The 13,315-nt window shown below is 39.6% G+C and overlaps 1 long non-coding RNA gene across 1 annotated transcript; it reads left to right on the forward strand.

Annotated features, from left to right (window-relative positions):
• The first annotated feature begins 4,535 nt into the window (after window positions 1-4,535).
• On the forward strand, window positions 4,536-9,314 carry LOC122431748. Its single transcript, XR_006266619.1, has 3 exons — window positions 4,536-4,699; window positions 4,848-4,959; window positions 9,140-9,314. It is a non-coding gene; the product is annotated as an uncharacterized LOC122431748 (long non-coding RNA).
• The last annotated feature ends 4,001 nt before the right edge of the window (window positions 9,315-13,315 follow it).

Raw genomic sequence — 13,315 nt, forward strand, 5'->3', positions numbered from 1 at the left:
ATCAAACCCAGGTCTTCTTTACGGTCTGAGCCTCCAGGGAAGCCAAAGAATACTGGAATGGGTAGCCTATCCCTTATCCAGGGGAACTTCCTGACCCAGGAATCAAGCCAGGGTCTCCTGCATTGAAGGCGGATTCTTTACCAGGAAGTCCTGTCAGTTTTAATAGGGGTGGATAATTTCATAAGCTAATGAGTGGGATTGCTGAGGAAGGCTTTCTTATCTCTCCTTGCTATTCTTTGGAACTCTGCATTCAAATCGGTATACCTTTCCTTTTCTCCTTTGCCTTTTGCTTCTCTTCTTTTCTCAGCTATTTTCAGCTTTTATATAAGGCCTGAAAATATATATATTTTCAGCTATATAAGGCCTCATCAGACAACCATTTTCCTTTTTGCATTTCTTTTTCTTGGGGATGTTCTTGATCCCTACCTCCTGTACAATGTCACGAACCTCCATCCATAGTTCTTCAGGCACTCTGTCTATCAGATCTAATCCCTTGAATCTATTGTCACTTCCACTTATAATCGTAAGGGATTTGATTTAGGTCATACCTGAATGGTCTAGTGGTTTTCCCTACTTTATTCAATTTAAGTCTGAATTTGGCAATAAGGAGTTCATGATCCAAGCCACGGGCAGCTCCTGGTCTTGTTTTTGCTGAATGTATAGAGCTTCTCCATCTTTGGCTGCAAAGAATATAATCAATCTGATTTCAGTATTGACCATTTGGTGATGTCCATGTGTAGAGTCTTCTCTTGTGTTGTTGGAAGAGGGTGTTTGCTATCACCAGTGCGTTCTCTTGGCAAAACTCTGTTAGCCTTTGACAAGATGAGCACTATAAAGGACAGAAATGGTATGGACCTAACAGAAGCAGAAGATATTAAGAAGAGGTGGCAACAATACACAGAAGAACTATACAAAAAAGATCTTCACAACCCAGATAATCACGATGGTGTGATCACTCACCTAGAGCCAGACATCCTGGAATGCGAAGTCAAGTGGGCCTTAGGAAGCATCACTAAGAACAAAGCTAGTGGAGGTGATGGAATTCCAGTTGAGCTACTTCAAATCCTAAAAGATGGTGCTGTGATAGTGCTGCACTCAATATACCAGCAAATTTGGAAAACTCAACAGTGGCCACAGGACTGGAAAAGGTCAGTTTTCATTCCAATCCATAAGAAAGGCAATGCCAAAGGATACTCAAACTACTGCACAATTGCACTTATCTCACATGCTAGTAAAGTAATGCTCAAAGCTCTCCAAGCCAGACTTCAACAGTATGTGAACCATGAACTTCCAGATGTTCAATCTGGATTTAGAAAAGGCAGAGGAACCAGAGATCAAATTGCCAACATCTGCTGGATCATCAAAAAAGCAAGAGAGTTCCAGAAAAACATCTGCTTTATTGACTAAGCCAAAGCCTTTGATTGTGTGGATCACAACAAACTGTGGGAAATTCTGAAAGAGATGGGAATACCAGACCACCTGACCTGCCTCTTGAGAAATCTGTATGCAGGTCAAGAAGCAAGAACTGGACATGGAACAACAGACTGGTTCCAAATTGGGAAAGGAGTATGTCAAGGCTGTATATTGTCACCCTGCTGATTTAACTTCTATGCAGAGTACATCATGTGAAATGCTGGGCTGGATGAAGCACAAACTGGAATCAAGATTGCCAGGAGAAATATCAATAACCTCAGATACGCAGATGACACCACCCTTAGGGCAGAAAGTGAAGAAGAACTAAAGAGCCTGTTGATGAAAGTGAAAGAGGAGAGTGAAAAAGCTAGCTTAAAACTCAACATTCAGAAAACGAAGATCATGGCATCTGGTTCCATCACTTCATGGCAAATAGATGGGGACATAATGGAAACAGTGACAGACTTTATATTTTGGAGCCCCAAAATCACTGCAGATGGTGACTGCAGCCATGAAATTAACTTGCTCCTTGGAAGAAAAGCTGTGACCAACCTAGACAGAATATTAAAAAGCAGAGACATTACTTTACCGACAAAGGTCCGTCTGGTCAGACCTATGGTTTTTCCAGTAGTCATGTATGGATGTGAGAGTTGAACTATAAAGAAAGCTGAGCACCGAAGAATTGATGCTTTTGAACTGTGGTGTTGGAGAAGACTCTTGAGAGTCCCTTGGACTGCAAGGAAATCCAACCTGATTATGAAATCATAATCAATCCTAAAGGAAAACAGTCCTGAATATTCATTGGAAGGACTGATACTAAAGCTGAAACTCCAATACTTTGGCTACCTGATGGGAAGAACCAACTCATTGGAAAAGACCCTGATGCTGGGAAAGATTGAAGGCGTGAGGAGAAGGGGACGACAGAGGATGAGATGGTTGGATGCATCACTAATGCGATGAACATGAGTTTGAGTGGACTCTGACAGTTGGTGATGGACAGGGAGGCCTGGCGTGCTACAGTCCATGGGGTCGCAGAGAGTCGCACATGACTGAGCGACTGAACTGAATGAGTGGAAGGATTATTCCAACTACTTTGGTGAAGAGATAGGGATTTCTACTATTGTCTTCCTAGATGGCTCACATTCTGTCTATGGAATATGCTTCTCCCTGAATAAAGCTGTTTCACTTTACTGTGGCTCACTTTTGAATTCTTGCCTGTGCAATGCCAAGAACCCTCTCTGTGGCTGTCCCAGGGACTTGACTGAGACCTCGAACATGACCATCCTCTCCCACTCCACTTTCCTGCAGCACTCAGACCATCTCACCTGAAGCAGAGAAACTTCACCAAAGAGAGGGCATTTGATCAGGGCCTTGAAGGAGAGCACTGGCAATGCTCTAGAGAAAAAGGAGAAATCTCAGACTCTGAGTTTTTTGTTTGTTTGTTTTGGTTTCTTTTTTGAGGAAAGAAATATTTTAGTTAGCATAAAGTCTATGAAATATTGGAGCACAAATCCTCTAAAATTTATAATCTTAGTAAATTTGTCTTTGTCATTTCCTTGGTGTCCTTAAATATGAATTAAAGAGGTAAGTAATCTGATCTGGACAGATCCAGCCAGCTCTAATGTTCTAAGAGTCTAGGCAGCCATGAATGGAAAATTGCAAGGGATAAATTATGAAAGGAACAAAATGCTCTTCCTACCAGATGCTAAACTTGAACTAGGACCAATTTTGAATATATCCATGTTGTTTTCCTCTTACCCTTGAACTTCACACACGGTGGAACTATCGTTTAGAAGAAACAGGAAAACATGGTTTCATTGAGCACATAATCATTATTTTGATCATTGGCAAGGCTTTGAAAAATTCAGCAACATCTAGCAACACTAGCCAGATCTGCTGTCCTCTATCTGTACTTGCTAAATTTCTCATAATAATTTCCACTTCCAATTGCTTTTTAAATATGTTTTGGAAGTCAATGAATTCTTTGAAAATCATATGAAATATGGGGGTTCATACAGCAAAATGCACTTATCTACAAAGTAATGAATGCAACTTGAGAAGGTTCCCTAAACCTTGAGGACCTCAGGTTCCAGAGTAAGTTTATGACTTACAGTTGATGGTATACAGGGCAGGCTGCCCCAAGATACGCCATTGGCATGCAGGGCTAAAATCAAGCAAAGCCCAAAAGACTCAAGAAGAACCTTTGAACTTCTCCCTAACTGCTTAAAAGAATTTAAGACAGAAGACCTATTCCTGGAAGGAACTATCACCACAGGTAAATATAATAAAGTATGAACCAGGTGTGGTAGACAGGGAGGAACCTAGCATGGCTTTTTTGATCAAAGATCTCCCTGTGTCCCGTTGCCTCTAGATAGCCAAGCAAACATTTGTCTATCAAATGTTATTTTCATATCCCTGTGAATTACCTTGCTTCTCTTTGAAGTAATGAAAGGGAAGACCCCTACCTCATTATCCACAGTCCAGAATGACATACATACCTAATATTGCCTCACTGTCTTTGGAATTCATGTTATATGAATTCCCCATATGTATATAATAAGTTTGATTTTCTCTTGTTAATTTGGCTTACATCACTGACTCAATGGACATGAGTGTGAGCAAACTCTGGGAGACGGTGAAGGACAGGGAAGCCTGGAGTGCTGCAGTCCATGGGGTCAAAAAGAGTTGGACTCGACTTAGTGACTGAACAACAATCTGCCTTATGTCATTTTAATTGTCAGTCAAAAGAATTTAGAGGGTATAGAGGAAATACACCCTTTCCCACAGTTTGTGCACCCAGCAGGATTCAATTTTACTGGATCCTATTCACCTCAAGACTGCTACTGCCAAGAAATCCTGAGAAAACTGACAAAAGCCAGCAGAAGTTGAGAAATCTTAGCTGTATTAGTCTCCTAGATCTCTGCCTGTGGGATCTTGTTGGAAGTGAGAATAGCAAGAATCCTTTTTCTCTTTTCTAAAATTAGAATAGTAGGAGAAAATATTTGTGCCGCAAGTTTCTTGGACTTTAGCAACTCCTGGCAAATTTGATAAACTTTTGCTTGATTTTCTTCTGTTAATCTGTCTCGCGTCGATTTAATTCTTGGACCAGCTAGAAGAACTTAGATGGATGCAGGAAAATTTCCTCCTCCTGATACAACTTATAAAAGGCATTTTAAAATTCTGTTTATCACTTACAACTCTGTGCGTGAAGCAATTTTAACCCCATCTTACACATAAAGAAACTGGACCTCAGAGGAGTTTTTACTATTTATCTTTTTCCTGGAAGGTAAGAGAAAGCACTAAGGTTGCTTTATTCCCCCAAAGTGCTGATGGTAGGTGGAGGGAAATCAAAGCCCAGCTCCTGTCCAAGGTAAACTCTACTGAGAAACTGCCTCATCTCAAAGAAAATGGGTTACACCTCTCCCCTACTTCAGGAGCTGCAAGAAAATTATGTTGCTGCTGTGGCCCAGGTCAGAGAGGGGAAGACTGAAAAATCATAACAAGCTACACTCAGATTTGCAGCCCACATTCACATCACTGAATTTGGTGAGTCCAAAAAGTTACAAATTTTGAAATTCATTTCATTTTTCGTTTTTTTAAATTTTTATTTATCTGTTTTTGATTGCACTAGGTCTTCGTTGTTGTGAAGGCTTTTAGTTGTGCGTGGGGTGGCATCTTTCTGTGGTGGCTTCTTTTGTTGTGGAGCCTGGGCTCTAGGGCACAGGCTCAATAGCTGTGGTGCCCGGGCTTAGAGGCTCTGAGGCAAGTGGGATCATCCTGAATCAGGAATCTATCTAATCTGTGTCTCTTACATCGGCAGGGGCATTTTTGCCACTGAGCCACCATGGAAGCCCTAATTATTTTTACTGAAACACAGTTGATTTACAATGTTGTGTTAGTTTCAGATGTACAGCAAGTCGATTGTTTTGTGTGTGTGTGCGTGTGTGTGTGTGTGTGTGTGTATGTGTGTGTGTATGACTTTCTTGGTAGCTCAGCTGGTAAAGAATCCTCCTGCAACGCAGGAGACCCTGCTTCAATCCTGGGTCAGGAAGACCCCCTAGAGAAGGGATAGGCTACCCACTTCAGCACTCATGGGCTTCCCTGGTGGCTCAGACTATAGGGAGTCCTCTTGCAATGCATGAGACCTGGGTTCAATCCCGGGGTTGGGAAGATCCTCCTGAGGACAGCATGGCAACCCACTCCAATATTCTTGCCTGGAGAATCCCCATGGCCAGAGGAGCCTGGCAGGCTACAGTGCATGGGGTCACAAGGAGTCAGACATGACTGAGCAACTAAGCATACACATAGCACATGTGCACACATGCACACACACACATATGTATGTGTGTATATATGTGTGTGTGTGTGTATATATAGATAGATATATATGGAGGTGTTTTCCTCTAGGGAGAGTATACATTTGATTCTGCTGGGTGCTCAAAGTTACTGCCAGCCATTTGGGACTATTTTAAAATAAATTAAGGAAGAAGGGGAGGGATAAATTAGGAATTTGAGAGTATCACACATATACTATTATATATAAAATAAACAACATGGACCTATTATATAGCATGGGGAACTCTACTCAATATTTTGCAATGACCTATATAGGAAAAGAATCTGAAAAAGATTTTAAATAGTCCCAAATTGTCAGTGTCTTGAGCACCTGGCAGAATCAAGTGTATATTCTCCCCTAAAGGAAAACACCTGCATTCTAGATCACAAAGGATCCTACTTATAATTTTTGGAATATATGAGCAGCAATGGTCAAAAATAATCAAGCAGGGAATTCCCTGATGGTCCAGTGGTTAGAACTCCATGCTTTCACTGCCGAGGGCCCAGGTTCAATCCCTGATAGGTAAACTAAGATCCTACAAGCCATGCAGCAAGCTCCCTGCCCCTCAAAACAGTCAAAACAAAAAAATAAGGCATCATGAGCCAGAACCTTTTAAAACTACAGAACCAACAGACAACATAAAAAGATTTTCACAGATTTCTTACATATGAATTATGAGACCTAGGTTATAAAACAATTATGCATACTGTATTTTTGTTGCTGTTGTTTTACTAACTGGAGTAGAAGTATTAAAAAAAAAAATTCCTGGAGAAAGCTCACTTCTGATTGGAAGGAAAAAAATAAGGAACAGGAAACTATAAAAAGTCATCTAATACATTTGAAAAAGAAACAAAAATAGTATCTCTAAATAAAAACTGCAATAACAAAAATTAAGTAACAGATTAAAGGGGCTTCACTGGTGGCTCAGTGGTAAAGAATATGCCTGCCAATGCTGGAGATGCAGGTTCAGCCCCTGGTCCAGAAAGATTCCCTGGAGAAGGAAATGGCAACCCACTCCAGTATTCTTGCCTGGAGAACCCAAAGGAGAGAGGAGCCTGGCAGACTAGAGTCCAGGGCGTACCAAAGACTCAGACACAACTTAGTGACTGAACAACAACAAACAGACTAAATATAATTGAATACAGGGTAAATGAACCAAAAATTAGCCAGAAGAAATTATTTACAATGTCACATGGAAAATAAAAATATGAAAAATATGAGTACTAAGAGACAGGGAGGATAGAAATGAAAGCTCTGATGTACACCTCCATTGAAGCTCCAGAAGGAGGAGACAGTATGCTTCCCTCTTCATATCAAGAGGCTGATGTGCCTCTTATATCTCTTTGCTATTATTATTAAGGTATTTAAACATATTTGCAATAATAGAGGGAATAGCCCTACAAACCCAGCATGCCCACCATCCAGATAATCAAGATTTTACCACATTCCTTTATTTTCCCATTTTTCTTTTTTTTAATGTCTTTCTTTCTTGGTGATTTTTTTTCTTTTTTTGGAGACTCTGCTTGGCTTGCAGGATCTTAGGAACTTGATCGGGGATTGACCCCGGGAGCTCTGCTGTGGGCAGTGAAAACATGGAGTCCTAACCACTGGACCACCAGGGAATTCCTTGTTGGTACATTTTAAAGCAATTCCCAGAGTTCATATAATTTTGCCCCTAGAGGTAACCATTGAATATTAAATGGCAGAGATTTTTCCAAAACCAATAAAACCAGAATCCAGTTCAAAAATTTCAGCCATTCTTAAGCAGGATAAACAAAAAAGAAATCCACACCTGGGCACTTCTGTACAGAAGCCACAGAATTCCAAGACAACATCTAAAAGCACCCTTTCTTCAGTACTACCTTCGGTTTCTATACTCTAAGCCCCTTGCTCAGGCACCATTCAGAGAGTTGAATGTTTATGACAGTCTCCTTAGTGCTAGGACCAGAAGACCTAATGCCCAGTACTTATTGGTCTGTTTTTACTTAAGGGTTCGGACTAGGCAGGGATTTTAGAGCTCAGTGACTTCTGCGGCTTCAATTTTTTTCAAATTAATTTTTATTGGAATATAGTTGATTTACAATGTTGTGTTAGTTTCTGCCATACAGCAAAGTGATTCACTTAAACATATATGTGTCTTCATTTTATATACGAGAAAAATGAGTCCAAAGTGAAAAAACATGCTGAGGTCCCACAGCTAACACATTATGCCTGGATACCCAGGAAGCTTATGCTTGTAATGAAAACTGCTAACCATGTCCAAAATTTCTGGAGAGAGCTTAGCCACGAGGAAGAAATTTTTAAAAGATGGCAAAAAAAAAAAAAAATCCATCTGTTTGGACAAAGTTAAGTTGTGTAAATATTTCTTTCTTTAATTTCCTAATGAGAGAAAGGAATTGGGTGTCTTTTAAAAAAGCAGTCAAAGTAGTAAATGAATGCCATCTCCCTGGGAAGGTTAGGAGCAATAAAGAATTGGTAGAATAAAAGCCACCAACAGCTGAGGATTAAAGGAGACAAGAGAGAAGACAACAAATTGACATTTAATTCCAACCTAGCCCAGACGTTGTTGGCAAGTGTGAGCTGTAAAGAAGATTTTAATCAAACTTTGGTGTGAAAGATCAGGATTCAGTGATTGATGAGTTGAAGATTCACCAAAAATTTACCAGCACATTTTTTTCAACTTTTTGTAGGTTACACTTACTATAGAAATTTCAGAAAATATGGAAATATATGTACAATAAAATGAAAATCAATAGTTCAGTAACGGGGAATTAACCATTGGTGATGCATTATTGCTTCCTTCTCATCTTTCTCCCATGTACATAAATATATGTTTTTACCGCTATCACTCTGATAAATGTTCTCACTCATAAACCTTTGAAAACAGTTTGATTTCCTAGAATGAATCTCTAGAAGAAAGGTTAAAAAGGTATAAAATAGCAGAGTTGTTAAGAGATTGGGCTTTTAGTCAAACATCTGTATTGAATCCCAGTTTTGCTAATAATAAGCTTGAGCTTATAAACTTGGTCTACTTGTACAATTTCTTTAGGTCTCAATTATTGCTTCTGTGAAAGAAAAGAAGAAATAGAAAGACTTGAAAAGACAACAAAAAGAAAATTAAAAATGAAGCTACTGCCTAAATTCACAGTAAGGATTAACATAATGGAATGAATGTACAGCTCCTGGGATCAATTAATGATTGTTATTATTGTCGGATAACGTGACTACAGGGGCTCTTACTGCTTTTTGAGTTCTTAAAAAAATACTTTCGTATATTTCTAAATTAAAAAGCATCTATTGCTGTTTTTACAGAAAAACATTACTCTTTACAAAAGATAATGCTACATCTTTAAGTTATATTTTCATGTCTTTGTTTTTCTCTCTCTGCAGCACAAATGTAAGACCTTAGAAATCTTTCTGGTTTCAGAAGACTTGCCTGCTAAGTGTATGCCAGGAACTCGGCAGTGGTGTGCCAAAGGCGGGACAAGGGGTGTGGCTGACCCGGGTGCAACAATAGAGCATGCATTATCTGGAGAGAATTTTAAAACTACTCAAGCCTAGTTTGTCTGCTTTTTATTATCACCATGTGCCCACAATTTTGAACAATGTTAATGATAAAATGCTTTTCACTACAGCATCTTTGGTCTATCTTCCAAATTGCTGAATTGTAATAATACATATATATATATATATCATGTAATATTAATATGTACATATGTGTATGTAATATAATATGTGTGCGTGCATGCTAAGTGACTTCAGTTGTGTCCAACTCTCTGCAACGCTATGGACCGTAGCCCTCCAGGCTCCTCTGTCCATGGGATTCTTCAAGTAAGAACAGTGAAGTGGGTTGCCATGCCCTCTCCCAGGGGATCTTCCTGACCCAGAGATCGAACCCGTGTCTCTTAACATCTCCTGCATTGGCAGGTGGGTTCTTTACCACTAGTGCCACCTGGGAAGCCCCATAATATGTGTACATGATATTTATTATATAATATGTGTATGTGTCTGTGTGTGTACATGTAAACTTCAAATTACCTCTTAATATGCATTGTATTCTACATGGAAGTTAATCCAGAGAACGCCCAATTACATAGGCCACCCTGATGCATGTGGACGCAGCATCATGAGTTTGCTTTGACAGTAAGTTCATAATAGATGGGAGTTGTTTAGGCTCATTTAGGGCACTGTTCATATCTCCAAGCCCTGTAGTACAATATATCCCTACATTTAAACTGTAAATATGAATAAACAATGATAGCACACTGTCCCTAAAGACAAAGAAACAAAACTGGAAACAAAACAATGATTCTACGTGACAATTTGATTTTTTTAATTAAAAAGTTAAAAATGGTGAACCACAAAGTGTAACACCTTGTTTAGTAAGTGTATATATTAGTTCATACAAAACATACATTTTAACTAAATTTATTTTTTAACTGTTAATTGTTTTGAAACTAGACAGTAAATTAAGAAAAATGATTATCACTGATAATAATTTTTGCATCTACAGAAGTGAATTAAAAAGGATCTGTTGCAGGTGTCAATCATGCCAGGTACACCACTGTCACCTTGCAAAGTTAGATTTCCTTCATTTAATAATCACGATGCAATGTCACAGATGAGGACAGGGGCTCTCAGAAAGCGTATGTGACTTGCACAAGGCCCCACAGCTAGTAATTTGCTGAGCTGGTTATCAAATCCACGTTTGTCTTGACTCCAGAGCCCAAGATTGCCATCAGTATGTCAGGATGTTTGAGTTGCTAACAAGAAAGGGAAAGTAAGAAATAAGACTTGTTATGCTTCAGGTTCCTTTTGAGAAAGAAACTTGCTTTGGGAAGTTCATTACTTTTGCCATGAGCCTTGGAACCAAAAGTTATCAATTATCTCTACCAACACTCACCTAAACAATCACCCAGGGGCCTGAAAGAGTTAATGAACCTATCCATAGGAAACAATTTACTTTCCTTTCCCAAGAGAAAAGGGCCCAGTAGATTTCTAAAAAGACACTTTTTTTCTAATACCTGGCTGCTCCAATAGACATTTAATTCGTTTTTCTAAATAACATTAAAAGAATATACAAGACCAATTTTCAGAGTTTAGGAGAAACTACAATGATGACCAAATGGGCTTTCTCAGTAGGTTAATACCTGAAGGCATTGGTGCTCACTCTACATTAATACACTTTGACATTTACTTCCTAGAGAGGCTCCAACATTTCCACTGTTTTTAAATGTGAAACTGCTCTCAAGCCACAACTTTTAATTTTACTGTGACATTATCCTTTCCTTTTACCTGAAGTCATGAATGAGTTGTGCTTGGCAACACATGAAGGAAATTGCTGATGTCAGGAAAAGGACTGGTAATAGAAACAGTACTTTAATGCTGGAAGTGTTTTAGATCAGGTTACTGGAGTCTTTTCTTGGCAAAATTTCAACTACAACTATCAGCCAAATCTCTTACTATAGAAGGACTTACATCCTAGGAAGGCACTTGTATAACAGAAAGAGGGACAGGAAGACCACTCGTTGAGAGCGTGTTACAGGTCATGGAGGTTCTCATGCTTGTAACAATGATTAATGGGTTTTATTCACTTCTACTTTAGAGATTGTAAAAATGCTCTTAGCAGAGAGACTAAGGGACTTGCCCAAGACCTCATAACTAGGAAGTGGCAAAATGCTTATGCAAGCCCAGCTATCTCAAGTCCAGGCCTCTTTCCACTATGCTACAGAGGTTTCCTACAAAATAGCCACTTCTGACCCCAAAATGGCATTATGAAGTGATGTAAAAGAAAATACAATGGGTAAGAACAACATAGCCTCTGGAGTCAGCTTAGATCTTGATGACGATTCTGCCACCTAATAGCTATGGGATGGTGGACAAATTATTACCTTATAAAGCAGTGACAGTCATGCTTACCAAATATTCCACTTCTCTTGCAGTTCCTCCCTCTTACCTTTATGTGAGACGTATAATTAGCGCTAGTTAATGAAATGCACCCAAAGTACTGTATGCCATTTCTGGCAGAAGCAGTGAAACATCCACGGGTAAGTATCCAATTCTTTCTTATCTCTGAGAGACTGGAAGACTTCAAGTTACACAGGTTGCAGTTATATCTTGGAGCCTTCATAAATGTACATACCTGAATGACTCTATGGAGTAGGCATTACTACTCATCTTTCTCCATCCAGACCAACTGTTGTGCCATCCAGACCATGAAGGAAAAGTTTCTATTCTATGAAACTGCTTAGATTTGAGGGTAAATTTATTATAGCAGTATAACTCAGTCTATTAAGACTACTTTTTCATACCTCATGTTCCTAAACTCTAAAATAGTGATAGTGATTTTGACTTAATAGAAATATTGTGAGGATGATATGAGACTTTTATAGGCTACACCTGAAAACATTGTCAAACTAGCAAGGGGCAGAAGGAAACATGGAAGGTGTGGCAATCTGGGTGAATCACGGTCTCTGTTTTTTTCCAGAAGTAGAGGAAAATAGACTGCGTGATCTTCAAAGTTTCCTGCTATTTCTCACATCTAAATTTCTCTCTGACCTCAGAATTTGGTCTTCAATTGTCTGACCCAAATTAATTAGTGACTATTCTGTTGTCAAGGGCTTCCCAGGTGGGCTAGCTGTAGAGAACCTTCCTGCCAGTGCAGGTGATGTAAAAGACACGGGTTTGATCCCTGGGTCAGGAAGATTCCCTGGAGGAGGACATGGACAACCCACTCCAGTATTCTCGCCTGGAGAATTCCATGGACAGAGGAACCTGGTAGGCTATGGTCCATAGGGTCGCAAAGAGTCAGACTCGACTGAAGCAACTTAGCATGCACACAGGCATTCTGTTGTCAAATGCTGTGCTAAGAAGCTGGCTTCAGGAGCAAGCCTTAAGGAGGTGCAATGTAGATTTTCTCTGGAGTCAAGCTGAGGACGGGCATACATTTTCTGGGAATAGAGAGACAGTCTGGAGGACCTTGGCAGAGTCTCTCTTTTCTACTTATGAAGAAGTATTAAATGAACTCTTCAGGAGGGAGCCTGGGGAGAGTGGGATAGTTGTGAGATGGCCCTTCAGGAGGGGAACAGCATGTCATTTTTGCTTTAGTACTCCCTTTAAATGTCTTTCTACATCCTTGCAACTAGCTGAGGGGGAGTAAGAGAGCAAAGCTGTCAGACCAGCAGCATCTTAATTATGGAGATTAGAAATATTTTATGCAATTGACACAGCCTCTTCTAAATTACATAGTATTAGGGGAAATGACTCTGTCTAATGCCAAAGAGAAAGGAAGAAAGGAGCTCTGAGAAAAAGAACAGGTGGATTTTGACAGTTTGTCCAATAAAATAATAATAGTTGGGGGAAAAAAACTTTAAAAACCAGTCTGATGCTACAATTTTCATAGCCTGAAACAAATCTCTTAATAGGACTTGAGGGAAGCTGGGAATGACTGTAGCTAAGCTTCCAATTGCTAGTCCAGCCAGACCTCACTGCCTCCCTCCTCCACTTCCCCTTAATTTTGCCCTGCAGCACCACACTAGAAGACAAACTATTGGAATGCCTGGGAAG

Source organism: Cervus canadensis, chromosome 30, assembly GCF_019320065.1.
Source record: "Cervus canadensis isolate Bull #8, Minnesota chromosome 30, ASM1932006v1, whole genome shotgun sequence".
Lineage (NCBI taxonomy): Eukaryota > Metazoa > Chordata > Mammalia > Artiodactyla > Cervidae > Cervus > Cervus canadensis.